The sequence below is a fragment of the Pinus tabuliformis genome, chromosome J (genome assembly GCF_031772625.1).
Source record: "Pinus tabuliformis cultivar Carrire ecotype Pingquan chromosome J, CPIR1, whole genome shotgun sequence".
Taxonomy (NCBI): Eukaryota; Viridiplantae; Streptophyta; class Pinopsida; order Pinales; family Pinaceae; genus Pinus; species Pinus tabuliformis.
Window position 1 is genome coordinate 707,927,570 of NC_142295.1, and position 15,420 is coordinate 707,942,989.

The following is a 15,420-nucleotide window of genomic DNA, read 5'->3' on the forward strand; positions in this document are numbered from 1 at the left end:
AAACCTAGGGGGCATGCACCCTGGTCTGCATCGGAAAAAAAACTTCAGGTATAGGGTAGGTTTCTGCGGAGGATATATGACTAGTCTGACACACCCGTCCATTTAGGAAAATGGGATTAGACAAGAATAAGATACCTCTGTCAGAAGGTATGCCTTTCCCGACAGAACAATTGTTTTGTTTGCAAATTGAAGGGTAACCTGGGAAACTCTACTTCGCTATACCTGGGGGCATGCAAACCTTTTTATGTGAAAGTGAAAAGCGACCATTTATTTTCATAGTTTGTAGGTTCTTAACCCTTTAAACTCGTAGGATTAGTTGTTCCTATCTTACATAATAAAAGGAGTCGGAGCATAATTTCGAATGGTGCAAGCTCCCTAAAAAATGAACCTATCAATGAGACATCCTTATTATACGACTGGCATGAGCAGTTTTACGCAAAGTTCAAGCTCGTTAAAAATTAAACCTATCAATGAGCATATGTTCCACCAGAGTTTAAGCTCATTAAAAAATGAACCCACCTCCAGTAAATAACCTTTGCGAACGCATTATCATCAGCTTTTGAGCCTTGATCGTGTTCTTACTATCACCTTCACTCTGTTTTAGCCGATCATTCACCTCCATTTGATTTTTTACCCCTTTTGAGGAACAGTTGCGACGAGTGATCCTGTTAGCCATCTTCTTAACATTGCCATGATTGGAAAGTTCCAACCCTCACCTGGAACCAGCTTCTACCCGAAATATCACTCGTTCCTCAAAAACGAGTCTCCTTTAAGCTCTTTTCATCTGACTCGTAAAATATGAAAAGATTGCCGAGCAATTGGCCTCTCCAGCTCGTTAAAGTGATTGGAAGTGCCATCCCTCCTCTAGATTTTAATCTTTTTGGACCTGAGGGATTATTACACAAAAAGATCGAGCGTTTGTCTTTTTCAGCTCGTTAAAACTATCGAAAAGTCATCCCTTTCGCATTATTTATACTTTTTCGAACTTAAAGGATTATACTATGAAAAAGGAATATTGGAGTTTCCTTTCCATCTCTTTTCAGACTCTCTAAAATTGAAAAGGACCGAGTTATCCTTGTCGTTAAACTCGTTAAAACAATAGCGACAAACTTGTCCATTCAGACAAGAGCGAGTTTCACTGTCGCTAAGTTTGTTAAAACATAGCGACGGGTTTTCCTGAAGGGAAAATTATAGAACAAGCATATGTTATCCTCCTCAAGCTTGAGAAAAATAAAGAGGTACTGGTCAGAAATGAGTGGGGAAAATTGGGAAGAAAACTTGAAGAAACTTTAATGGTAGTAGGTCGCTCTTGAACATGAAACTTTCACTCCATCACCATGATTGAGTCGGGTTGGGTTATTCCGTTCACCGATCATATCACCATTCGTCCACCGTACCATCCACTTTTGGGGATCCATTTCAGTGTCGCTGATATGTTCAAGAGAAGTCACTTAGAGAATTCACCTACCCAGCTTGTGTCTCATTCGCTACAATACCTTCATGCTTCATTTTTTCATGACCACCACCCTGAACCTTATATCATCAGATCGTTTTCACCTCTAAAAAATCATTTGCTCCGTTCTGTGTCATAGATGTGGGATCCATCAATGCCCTCCTATGACAGGTCACTTCTTATCGACATCAGCTCATTATCCAAGAAGCCGACCTGGGAACAACCCTTTCAGTACTTTGAAGCTTGCATGCCTCAATGGCAAGTTTCTCACTTCCGGCAACAGGTCTACATTAATGGCCTTCGACCGAAAGATTTAGCGTGGTGTTCAACATCGACTCATGTATTCACATCACGTGAATTGTACTGCAGTACCTTGAGGGTCATCATCATCATCGGTGATTCCTCTTGTGCCTGTTAACAGCTTACATCATCAGTTGGTAATCAGGTGATGTCCTTCCATGTTTGACATAAGAACATCTTTTCACATGGATCGACTTGTACTTTTGGGCGAAGATTGAACAAGTTTTGAAGACCCCGGATCTAGTTTCATCCATCCGGGCTGCGATATATTTAGGAAAATAAAGACATCAAATTTACATCATTGTTTCACAGATAATCATCCAAACTAAGGGATGATGGCTCTACCAGAATCATTAGTCTGCACACAGACGGTTGTCTGTCCTATGTACATGAAAACGAATTTATCAAGTTGAGCATGGGAATTTCCGCCTTAGCTAGATCATGAAAATATTATGAAGATAATGTATTGTATTGTATATTATTACAGGTCACCTTCTAGTTCAAAAAACCTTGGATCCTCATTATAAAGCATTTCACCCGACATCAAAAGATTTACGACCTCATGCTTTAGGGGGCAACTGTTACAGACATATTTGGGCATTGCAACCCCAATCACATATGTCCATAAAACAAGGGATTCTAAGTCCCTAAAAGTGTTGTTTACGCTAAAGGAGCAAGGTCAGCTAATTACATCATCTCCGAGAAGTTCTCCATGAAAAACCACTCAGAACTGGTCAAAGCAGGACCATACAGACTGCCCAGTGCTAAGGGTGTAATGCATCTCAGCTACCACATGCAAAAAGTGCGATGCATATTAGAAAGCCCTTGTGTAGGGTGCGATGAGCGAGAGCAGACAAATGGCACAAGCAGTTTGCTAGGTGGAAACCCTGAGAATCTTCTAGAAGCTACTCATTTGACACTTGCCTCCCTGAATTTGCCCAAGGATGAGTAAGAGATAATGAAATCTCCAAGTGGAAACAAGAACTATCAGAGAGATGACGCTAATCAAATCCCAAAAGCTGAATCACCCCCCTGCAAATATCTATATATGGATCCCTCATCCCAGAGATCCAAAGGTTGGAATTGGGGTAATTTGCAAAGAAGTGTTGTTGGTTTCTCTTTGAAGACATTGTTGGGTGATCTTACTTTGTATGAGGTGAAGAGGGCTTTCAAGCTGGGAGGATGGTGCTGGGTCAGACCAAGTGGTTGTAATCCTCTCTTATACTACTTTTATCAATAAAGCTATTTGAGTTTTCCTCCATATTCTTGTGTATCTCTGAATATTGTGTTGATATATGCATTTGTATGGTCAATATATATCTGATCATATATTGCTTACAGTGATATATCTCTATGCTTTGATGGTATTATGCTCCTATGATTCTATAGGTGCTATTTGAAGTTGGACAAGTAAGGAAGTAGTGGCGAGATTCTGTCGAAGGGGAAAGGAAACAAGCAAGGAGCCAAGCGAAAGACTGAGGTTGGTACTCTTTGCTTCTTTCTCATCTATCTCTCGTAAAGGAAAGCACAAGTGACTTTAGTTTGTTTGTTTCTAAGATAGCTACCCATCTTATTGGGACTAGCAGTTCTGAATAGACACTAGTTTTCCCAATAACAACAAGCGGTGTTGGAATTTCTAAGTCTAACCCGTTAGAAACCCTTCATGTACTTTCTGATTTATTCCTACCTACTTTTTTGTTAATTAACAAGTTATTTACCATGTAAATACTGGAAATAAATACAAGTACATGCTCAACACATTACAGATCATCAACTGAAGGAAAAAAAACAAGCACACAAGTGACACCGTTGTTTTTGGACCAATGTCCCTAGAAAAACCCAATGCGGGAAAACCGCTGCAACTATCTCATGGCTTTATTATTATGCAGTTTTTGAATACAATCTGGGTGCCAAAACCGACTCACCCAACAGAGAATAATCTCGATAGTAGTACCTCTCCTTCAGAGACAGATGCTCCGGCTGAAACCCGGGATAAACACTCCGACATCTCCTCAACTCCAATCTGCACCATGATATACCCAAGTGTCAGCCTCTTATGCCCTCTGCGTCAGCTTTACCGGCATTCCTAGCAGTTCCTGCTGTTCTCGGTAGTTCTGGATGTTCCTAGAAGTTCTGTCTTTTTCCCTCTACATCAACTTTCCTGGTTGTTCTAGTAGTTCCCAACAGTTCTAGTTGTTCCTAGCAATTCTGGCTTCTACCCTCTGCATCAGCTTTCCCGGCTGTTCTGGCAGTTCTCGACAGTTCTGGTTGTTCTCGACAGTTACAGCTTCTGCCCTCTACTTCTGCTTTCCCGGCTGCTGTGCTGATCCTCCTGACACTATCTTTGCCTCTCTGCTTCTGTATTCACTACCCCTCAACTGCAACTCCAGATCACTCTCTCAACTTTCTCAAGAAGCTCAGCCCCAGAAAGTTGAAATCTTGATCTCTTGGTGTGTTCTCCAAGTGACCCTCAAGCCTCCTCTTATACTTTTCTCGTTGACAAATCAACGACCGAGATTAAGTCCCTAACCAATGGCTAAGATTAGATCTGGCTTGATCCATGACTTTTGGACCATTCTAACACAAATTTATATTAATTCACATTAATATTTTAATTTCCCTAAGTTTAGACTTAGGGACTCCATTAAAAATATTAATTATTTTAATATCTCCCAAACTGTTTAGAATCCGCCTAAAATCTTTCTGGGTATTGGAGATCTCATGTGCCTTAGCTTCTCCATCAAATTTCGTGGCTAGAGCACATTCTAAGCTACCCCAAATCAACACTCCTTAGTGAGGACTGTGCTCTAACAATACTCCTTACTGAGTATTACTCTGATCATTCGGCATCGGTCCCTAATGCTAGGCCTTTTTCCCATCATCTGTGCTATTACATCTCATACTTCCACCCACGGCTCTGCCACTGCCACTGCTGCATCTGTACGAAGCTCCCTCTGCATCCTTGTTGATGCCCATGGCCCTGCCACTGCCACTATTGCGTCTACACTACATCCCCTCTCATCATGCTGCCCCTAGCACCGCCACTGCTAACTACTGCATTGCAACTCAGTTACCGAGAAGTAAGTAATTGATCTCCCAACTCTGACATCTGTGTCAAGCTAGAGACACTCCCGATGCTGAAGCTCCCTCTGTCGCTGACAAGTGTTCCCTCTTTGACCTCTGTGCTGCTGCAACAACTCCCTACATATATCACCATTGCACACCTCTTTGTGCCATCCTGCACTGGTGCAACACTCCAGTGCCTCTTGTACTATTGCATCCTGCTACCCTCACGTTGTCCTGGGAATCCTGCACTGTAGCTCTATCTACCACTCCATCCTCATCCTTCTCTACCGACATCCGCTAGTCTTGCTACTCCTCTTCGGGGCTCCCGTAGCCAGGTATAATCCAAGAGGTTGGGTACCTCGAGGATCCTACGCCTCATTGCTTGTAGTCCACCTAATTACAACTCGATGTATGCGCACTTCTCCTCAAGTGGCACATGAGTAATCATGACACAATCGTCATCCCTCAAGGCGAAGGCCTTGATATAATGTTTATCTAGAATGGACAGGATCTTGGCCTTCCAGACCACAAAGCTAGATGCTCCGTCCAGCCTATCCTGATCCCTCATCCCATTCATGGCCATCTCTCTACTCTTCTCTGTCGACTCCTCCGAGTCTCTCTACTTCCTTCTTGGAAGTTCTTGGTTCAACTCCTGCTAAGTTTCTCTACTTCCCATATGGAAGTTCTCTATTTGACTCCTCCGAGTCTCTCTAATTTCCATCTAGAAGTTCTCTTCTGGACTCCCTCTGAGTCCCGATTTCCCTCTTGGAAATCCTTCTACCAACCATTAAGTTTCCCCTCTTTGATTGTCTGTTCAACTACACCCTTGATCTGGATTCCTTGGCTAGAAATCCACCTTGACATCAACTCCCTCCCCTTGGTCTTGCCTTGTTAGGTACTATTATGAATACAGTACCCCACCAGCTTCACTATGCAACTTACCCACAACCTCATATACCCCATCAACTAAAGGATTGAGCCACTTGCCTCTGTGCAATCCCGGCACCGGAAAATCAGCTCCCCCATCCAACTTCATCATCCATCCTGGCCTCTATGTGAGCCTGATTCTACCTCCCTTAGCCTCTGCGATGTCTTTCTTAGGCCCAAAATGACGATGCAGTCCCTCTGCGTCACTGCTTCCTCTGTCGCCTTCTGCAAGGATCAACTCTATCACTCTGTACAACTGATTTCTGTTGTTGCTGCTCTGCTTGGCTGATGTCATCAGTTCTCTTTCCATTTCAAAATTAGGTTTAGTTATGAATAAATGTTTGATGTCATGTTGGATTAACAAATCATAACTTTAAACTTTGATGAAAGCCTTCCTAGTGATAGATCCTTTGATCTTGGAAAATTTAGCTTTGTCTATGGCTATATCATGCAATCGATGTTGATATTATTCTAGAGGGATTAATTGATCACCTATACCTTGGAGGCATGGGAGTCCTTTTTTATTTAAAACATTAAATTTCCTAATGAAACTTTTTAATTTTAACTTCCAAATTATGACACTTATTCTCCAACTGTAACATTAAATTCCTTTTAGTAAGGAACTTTTCTCACCTCCAAGATAGTTTCAGTTCCATCTTCAATTGCACATTATTCAAGCTCTTCCTTTGTTTTAGAATTTAGAACTCTGATTATCCTGGTAGCATCTCTTGGTTTGTGGTCAAAGTCTTTCTTTACTTCTGCCACTCTTCTTGATTGACATACTATTCTATTTTTGGCCTCAGTGTATGTGCATAAGGAGTTGTCTTTTGTTCAACTCTTAATTTAGAAATAATCCCCAAGGGATCATAAGACCAGGTGAAGCTCAATTTGAATTTCATTTTCTTTAATAGAGAATCTGCCTCCTTTTCTGCTACTCTAATGTTGATAATGAATGGTCCTATCTATGCTTTTAATGTGAATTGGGACTTATTCTTACTAGAAACAAAGTGTAGATCATCCATATTCATCATATTTCTTATATATTCTAGTACAAAAATCGTGATTGACACAAATTTAGGCAACCTACAGGGAGGTAGCTCACATCCATAAATTCTTATCTTTGTGTAATTCTCATAAAGATACCAGTCTCCAATTTTTGTCTGCTCATGAAGGTGAAGAATTATTTTGATCTCAGGTGAAATCCTAGGAATAACATCGTTGATAAGAAGACACAAGTCCATATGTAGAAACTGATTTACATAATTAGAGAATGAGTACTCTTCTTTGTTCTCCCTTACTAAGGAAGTCTAATTAATTATAGACTAAGGATTTCCCTATGCATCTAAATTTTGTAATGGAAATTTAAATCTATATGTCTGGAAAAATAGAGGTAGGTACACAAGGATTGATTGGTGCTTGAAATCATTTTCAATAGAAAACTTCAAGAATTGATCATGTATGATCCCTGCCAGAAATTCACTATAAGTGAAAATATGTGATAGTTTCTCTCCTGCTGAAAATACTGATAAAAATCCTAAAATTACCTCATTGACCCACTGGTCACTTGGGTAGCCTAACAAACATGAAATATTTTGGGCAATCACAACCCTCTGACTTGGGAAATATCTAAAATTACACCAGGCGACAAATTCTAGGAAGCAATGGGTCTAAGGAAAGGTGAATTGAGGCAGGAAGGAATCCCACATACTTAATTCATCACTGGCATCTACAAATTTCTGATTCGCCCAGCTGTGAAGTTCATAGAGATCGAACTCACACTGGGTTTCATAGATCTTATGTTGTTTTTCAACTAGAGGAAGCTCATCTAAATTTATTACAGGGGGAAACATTGGACTCTCTACCACTAATTTAGATTTCCCTTTAGACGACGACATGTTGAATTGTTTATTTGTCGAGAGGTGTATTGAATTACTGGGAATTTAGCAATCACTGATGTGGAAAATGATTAGGAGTTGATGGAATATGGAAGATAGTTGCACTGATACAAGAGAATGAGAGAAAGGGAAGTTTTAAGGGCAATGAGATGTTTTTATAAGTTTCATATGAGTTAACTGTTTTGGCGCATCTAGAAAATACATTTAGATGTTGACGGGATGGTTTAATGATTATAACGGTTAATTAGATGTTAGCGGGGAAATTTATTGATAAAACGGTAATGTGATGTGGGAAAATGAGTGATATACAAGTGGCAAGGCATGGGAGAGCGACGATGGAAGTCGAGCGGAGGAAAGGTGGTTTTCGGGGGGGTCCAAAATGATATGGAGAGGACACGTACCCCAGGCGGTATAAAATAAAACAACTTTTTAGAACCCCTCCCCCCAGTTAAATGTCAATAGCGCGCTAGGGGGGAGTGGGGGGTCCGAAATGCATCCCTTCTTGTTGATCGGGGCAAGGGTGATCTGTGCCATTGATTGTTGCGCGACATTTATTACAAGCGGACAAAATGTCAAATCAACAAACTTTATTAACAATACAACTAATGAATCCTTGATTATTTAAACTAAAAAGGATTAACATTATTTAAAAAAAATTAATCACATCAATATTTAAACAAGCACACCCATACTTTGGGATTTCATATATATATTATAATCCCACACACACACATATATTATAATCCCATTCTGTGCTTTTTTCTTAATTTTTGATTTTTCTTATTTCTTTCTTTTTGTATTTTCTTTTCTTTTCAATATTTTTTTTGTTCTTTATTTTTCAACATAAAAGGAAATGGAAAACATAATATGGTGAAAATAAGTTACAACACACCATATTCGATAGGTCCTCCAAACCTCGCGACAACACAGACTGTGTGCCAATTTGGAGAAATGCACATTTGGTATGGCCCAAGTTTAATATTTGTAGTACATCATTGAAGTGTGGGGTGTGCATGTGGACCCAACCAAGATACAAGTTATTCAAGATTAGTCAACCCCAACCACTCTAACAGAGCTCCACAGCTTTGTGGGTCTTGCCAATTTGTATCGCAGGTTCATGTTGGGATTCTCTCATATCTCTTGGCCTTTGAGTCAAGTCACAAGGGATAAAGCAAAAGCAAAGTTCTTTTGGTTCGAATCCCAATAGAAGGCATTTTACGAGTTGAAACATTACCTCTGCTCCACACCAATTCTCACATTACCAAACCTACAACAACCATTTGAAATTGAGACAAATGCCTTCGACTATGTTGTTGGTGTTGCTCTTATCCAGTAGTGGCATCCAGTGGCATATAATAATGAGACACTTTCAGATACAATCCAAAAGTACCCCACCTATGACAAAAAGGTGTATTCCATTGTGCAGGTCTGCCAACAATGGAAGCATTACATTATGGGGAAGGAAATGGGCATCCACACAAACCACTGACCCTTGCAGTTCATATAGACGCAAGAAAATTTGTAGAATGATCAACATTAGAAATGGTCCACATGTATGCAACAGTTCCATTTGAACATTAAGTACAAGAAGGGAAGCACCAATAATGTTTCAAACTACCTCAACCGACCGCATGTTATGGCACTGGTGTCACACGGAATCTGTCAAGGGTGCGGACACGACTGACCTTCCTAGAAGTCTAAGACATTCTAATGACAAACAAGACAAAATGGAGTGATCTTTCTCTAAATACACCTTTTACAACATGAAAACTACAAGTGTTTAGGCTTACCTTATTCCAAAACGCTGTTGTTGAAGTCCGTTCTTGACGATCCGGATGAGCTCCTCCTTCAAGTCAATTCCTGCAACCACAAACAATCAAACAATTACCAAGCACTTGCATTTCATATAATAAAACATATATTCAACATGCAGACCAAGGAACACATGAAATAACTCATTAACACAAGCTATTGAGAAAAATAAACCAGTTTGTATTAATAACGAAACAAAGAAACTCTTACAACCTGGCCTTGGTGTTGTGCAAGTTCCTCCCAGGGTCCATCAAGGGTTTTCCTCTACTTTGACAAAGCTCACCCTCTCCCAAGTAGAATCAAGTGAAGACAATCTCTCCTCACAAAGGCTCTAATGGAAGACCTAAATCCTGCAGCATTTACCCAAAGAAAATGTATAGCTCCAACCTCTTTTCCTTCTGGCTCAATGTCTTTATTTATAGTGCTGTAAAGAGGTTATTCAGGTCCACTATCAATGGGATCATCCCCCTCTATGGGTGGGATAGCTCCCTTATTGATGGGATAAGTTCCCCCTTAATAGAGATACATGAACCAACTGGAGGCGCATCCATTTCATCAAACCGACCTCTAGAATGTTCTAGAAGTAACCACAAGTAACTTTTTCAAGATAAAACTCGCGCATTTTGCCTTTTACAGAGGGACGCACCTGTCCCTTAACATACAGAGCGTCCATGGACGCAGATTTTGTGAACATGGTCAGCGTCCCCGCAGGTAAGGCTAGAGAGAACCTGCGACCCCAGAGATAAACATAGTTTTTACAAGACTTTCTCTCTTTTTTTGAGTTTGAGATGGATAACAGAGGCATGAGACTTGCCTAAGAGGGTAGCATGACTGTTGATTTGAGCCATACTAACTGTAAGTAGTCAAGGTGACATTTTTTAGTGTAACAGATTGCCCCCTAAAGTGCGAAGCCTGGAATAGAATAGGGTTTTGTAATTCTAGGAAGGGTGAAGCGCTTTATCATTTCAAGGATTGCCTTGTGGATGGCCTGGTTGGAACCTGCAATTTTCAACACAAAATACATGGATAAGATTATATCATCACTGAGGTAGGCATTCCCATACTCAGATTCAAAACTTTAACTAATGGACTAACTATTCTGATACAGGAATGATCTTGCAGTACATCATTTTTATAGACTTTTGTAGACACAGTATGGACGCAGCCATCTGTTTATGATTAGTCTACATAGATAATGAATACAAAACTCCTCGCAGCCTGGATGGTAGAAACTAGATCCAGGGTCTTCACTTCTACTTCCCGAATTGGTACGATTCTAGCCATGTGATTAAATGATTCGATGTCGAACATGTTAGAAACCACTTGATTACCAGTCAATGATGTAAACTGTTAACAAGCGTGAGAGAAACCACCAGTAATGTCAATGGTTCTCAAAGTACCAAGCACAACCCGTGAAATGTGAATAGATGTTTTGATGTCGAACACTTCACGGAATCCTCTGATCGAAAGTCAATGATGTAAACTGACGTCAAAGGCGAGAAACCTGCCATTGATGCATGCAGACTTCAAGGTACTGTCGATTCCTAAGTCATCTTTCTAGATAATGTGTCGATGTCGATAGAAAGCGACCCGTTGCAGGCAAGCCCGCAACACGAAATCATTGTTCAAGTTGAAGAAATGTTGCTGTAAGGACTGACTCAGGGATGGTCAAATGGATGACAAGTATTTTGCAGATGAAAGTTTTTGCTTGCAGACCTCTTGAACACATAACGACACAACAGATGGCTTGGTGACGAATAACTCAAAGTTAACCCCTGGAACCCGGTTAAAGACTTTCAAAGTGATTTGGTCAACTGTGAGGTAAAAGATTTCCCAACCCAGGTGAATGAAAAGTGTCGTGTTCAAGAGTGGTAATAAAGTTTCTTCTGAGACTAAAGGTGACAAACAGGTTCATTCTTCTCTCTTTTCCCCCACCATTTCTGGCAAGTACCTCTTTATTTTTAACAAGCTTGAGGAGGATAACATATGCTTGATTATAAGCTCATCCTTCGGACGAGTCCAACCTAGTTTAAATTCGAACCCTAGGAAGGAGTGGTTCGTTCCTGTTTGTAATTGAACAGGTCCTCTACTGTAAAAGTTTAACGAGCCCAGTATAGGAGAAACTCGGCGTTTTTCAATTTTAGAGAGTCTGAAAAAACTAAAGGAGACTCCACGTTGAACTTTTTCGTATATTTGTGTCCCTCAAGCCCGAAAAAGTATAAAATAATACCTGGGGGAACCGCTTGATCTTGCGACCAAGGAGTACTTTCATAATAGTGTCGTTAACCTGAAAAGTAAAAAGCGATCAAGGACACGTCGTTTTATTTCCTTATCGAGTTCGAAACGACAAAAACCCGGCAATCTTTTCCTGATTTTGCGGTCAGAAAAGAGCTAAAAGGGGACCGTCTTTTAATTCCGTTTTAACGAGTGAAAAAGAAACACTCGGCGATCTTTTCATGTTTTAGGAGTCAGAAAAGGGCTTAAAAGATGACTCTGATATTTTTGTTTGTGAAAAATTACAATTTCCCTCGAAATCCCTTTGTCCTGCACAAAAGCAACACATTACTCATACCTGTTTAAAATAGGCAAAAATACATTCAAAAACATCTTTTCATGGTAAAAAATGAACTAATTCATCCAAAAAACCTATAAAAAGACCTTTTACCATGTCATTTTTACCGTTTCACTGTTGAGGTTGAAAAAGGAGCTTTTGACAAGAAACTTCCCGTGGTTGCTGCGGAAAATCTGACCGTCGGAATCGAACGCCGTCTCATCCAGGTATTTTACACATCCTACTCTGCATTTCTATCCGTTTAGAATCAATTTTTAGGTTTTAGTTTCATTTTTTGGGGGGTTTTGGTTTTGGAATGCGCTTCTCGGCGGACGCAGGTGCCCTTCGGGTGACCTGCGTCCCCCGACTTTTTCTCATACGGGAAAACGGTCGGAAGACGCAGCCCGCCTTCAGGCCAGCTGCGTCCGGGCGCCCTGTGCTACAAAGCCGGGGTGCGTCCTCCGAGAAACGCGCATTTCAAAACCCCAACTCTCTCAAAAAACCACCAAAAATTCCCAAATTAATTTCTAATTGCTATTCTTGATATGCAGGGCATTAATCATGTTAGACTGGAGAGAAAGAGAGCATGTAGAGGAAGATGAAGCTGCAATAAATCATCAACCTTCCCTGGATGCCCTAAGAGCATGCGGATTATACAAATATTGGACCATACCGGGCATGAGGGGCCAGGTAAGATTCTTGGAATGGCTGGTTGAGCGATGGAACGTACAAGAACAATGCTTTTACATAGGAGGGCACCAGCTCGAGATAGAGCCCTCGGATGTATACTTTCTCACTGGCTTGCCAAACAGAGGTGAGCAACTCAGTCTTGCGGGGACTAGGCCGGGTGGCCAATCCCTTGATAGTCTCCGCGAGAATTGGTGCACACCTGGGGCTCACCATTCAAAAGGCATAGAGATAAAACACATCACTCTACCGGAACTCAAAGTCATAGCGTTCACGGTTACCAGAATTTGCGGCGCGGCCGCTTTACACATTGCTTCCGGATCCCAAATGCGGATGGCAATTGACTGTTACCAAGGCACCATTTTCAACTGGTGTGAAGCTGTGTCGGCTCATATGAAGAGCCAACTGACCAAGGCAAAGAACGGACGACTAAAGACTTTTGGATATGGGCCTATAGTCGTGAGCTTTGCCTTGGAGAGAATTCCAATGCTGATCCCTCAGCAACTCACTGTTGATATCTTGGGTCCTCAGCAGCCAAAGCTGATACGATGGGTTGCGGTGATGGCCCGGCATCCTGACGAGGGCGCGACAGTAGTTCGATTCTCAGATAGTTATTTTGACTGGTTAGAGGGCCAGCTTTTTGTGATACAGGACTTTCCGTATGCCGGAATGGATTTCAGAGGTGATCCGGACATGGTTCTTCCACAGGGAGAACAATGGGACGACAGAGGTACTTTTTATTTTCACAAGTTTTCTAGTTATGTATTTTTTGTATTTTTTATATATATCGTCTCAAAACTAATAGTAAATCTTTCAAAATGCAGATGTTGGTCCACAGCGTCCAGCCAACCTCCGGCCTTATGATAGACTACATCCAGCTGCACCGGTACCGGCCCCACAGGATGCGACAGCAGAAGTACTAGCTGAGTTGGAGCATGATCTAGAGCGTCTCACGGCAGATATACCTGAGACTACTATGGACGACATTCCTATCAGGCTTCAGCGCTTCGTAGTCGCGGTCCCTGGACCGTTTAGGAGATTTTTGCGTAAGGTAGCCCGCGCAGTGGTGTCGTACAGAGAGCACCACCAGTGATTGACTAGTCACTTTTGTAGTCACATGTGACATTTTTGACTTTTTGTACTATCATTTTGCCGATCATAAGGTGTTTTAAACCTATGATCGAAGACGATGTATATATTTTTTGACACACTTCTATCTATATATATCACTATTACCGGCTTATCTTGTTTAACATATGTGATGAAATGTTTTTAAATTTACTTGCATGATTATCGTAAATGTCTGTCCAACATTCGAGAAGCAATTGCATCTGCTAATGTATTCAAAGACCTTGGAATATGTTGATATTCAATGTAATCAAATTCACGTTCCAAGAGACGCACTCTCAAAAACAACCTTAATAACACAGGATTTCTAATGGCATAAACTCTATTAAGCTGTAATACAACAAGTTCAGAATCTAACCTCACTATCAAACGTCGAATTCCAAATGAAATAGATTCGGATAATAATTCAACCACTGCACTGTATTCTGCAATGTTATTCGTTGTTTGACCGAGGCTTACCCCATGCATAGAAACTAACTCGTCAGAGGGCGAATAGATAACCCAAGCTGCGGAAGAGATATTCCGTGTATTACGACAAGCACCATCAGCAAATCCAATGTATGTTTGGAGAGGCGTCGACATCTACAATATCAAGAGTAAAACCAAGATAAGCCAGAATAATGACGAAAAACCACACTTGCTAAGCTAAGCACACTGACTAAACTAACACACTTGCTAGCTAGAAAGGAAATCTAACCTATCTAAAAATTTCTCCATACCCATCATTTTAAGCATAATACCTCTTTAGGTAAAGTCCATTTCTGGGTTTACCCAAAGAGTCCCCATCAAAATCAACTAACTCATAAGCCCCTTTTGCTAGCTTTCGCTTTACAATGTAGGGCCCATGCCACATGGGAACGAATTTTCCGGCACCTAGCTTATCGTTAGCTTGATCATATAATAGTACTAGGTCTCCTTCCGAAAAACTTCGAGGGGTTACATTTTTATCGTACTGAGCTTTCATTCGTTTCGCGTGAGTCTCGATAGCTAAAGTAGCGTCACGTCGAGTCTCATCTAATTTAGCCAAGTATAATAACCGTTTCTCCTCTTCGGAAGTAGCTGGAAGTAATTCGACAGCCATTTGAAGTGATGGGATTTCGCATTCAATAGGTAACACAGCTTCTAAGCCATAAACTAGCTGGAAAGGGGTGAAACCTGTTGAATTTTTCACTGAAGTTCGATATGCCCATAGCGCCGAAAATAACATGTTATGCCAATTCGTTCGATGGATACCAATGATCCGTCGAATCATGATGACTAGAACTTTGTTGATTGACTCAACCAAACCGTTGGCTTGCGGATAATAAGGAGTAGAGCTATCGTGGCGCAAACCAAGCTGGCTTGTAAGCTCAGTCATCATGACGTTTCGAAAATGGCTCCCATGGTCAGTAATGATTGCTTGTGGGACACCAAACCTAGTTATGATATGATTGAATACGAAAACTGCAGCTGTCTTGCCGCTTGCGTCGAATGTAGGCATCGCCTCGGCCCATTTTGTAAAATAATCAACCGCGAGGATGATATACGCATGCCCCCCGGCCGAGTGAGGGTTACAAGTAATAAAGTCAATGCCCCATTTGGCGAATGGACCAGCGGCAATT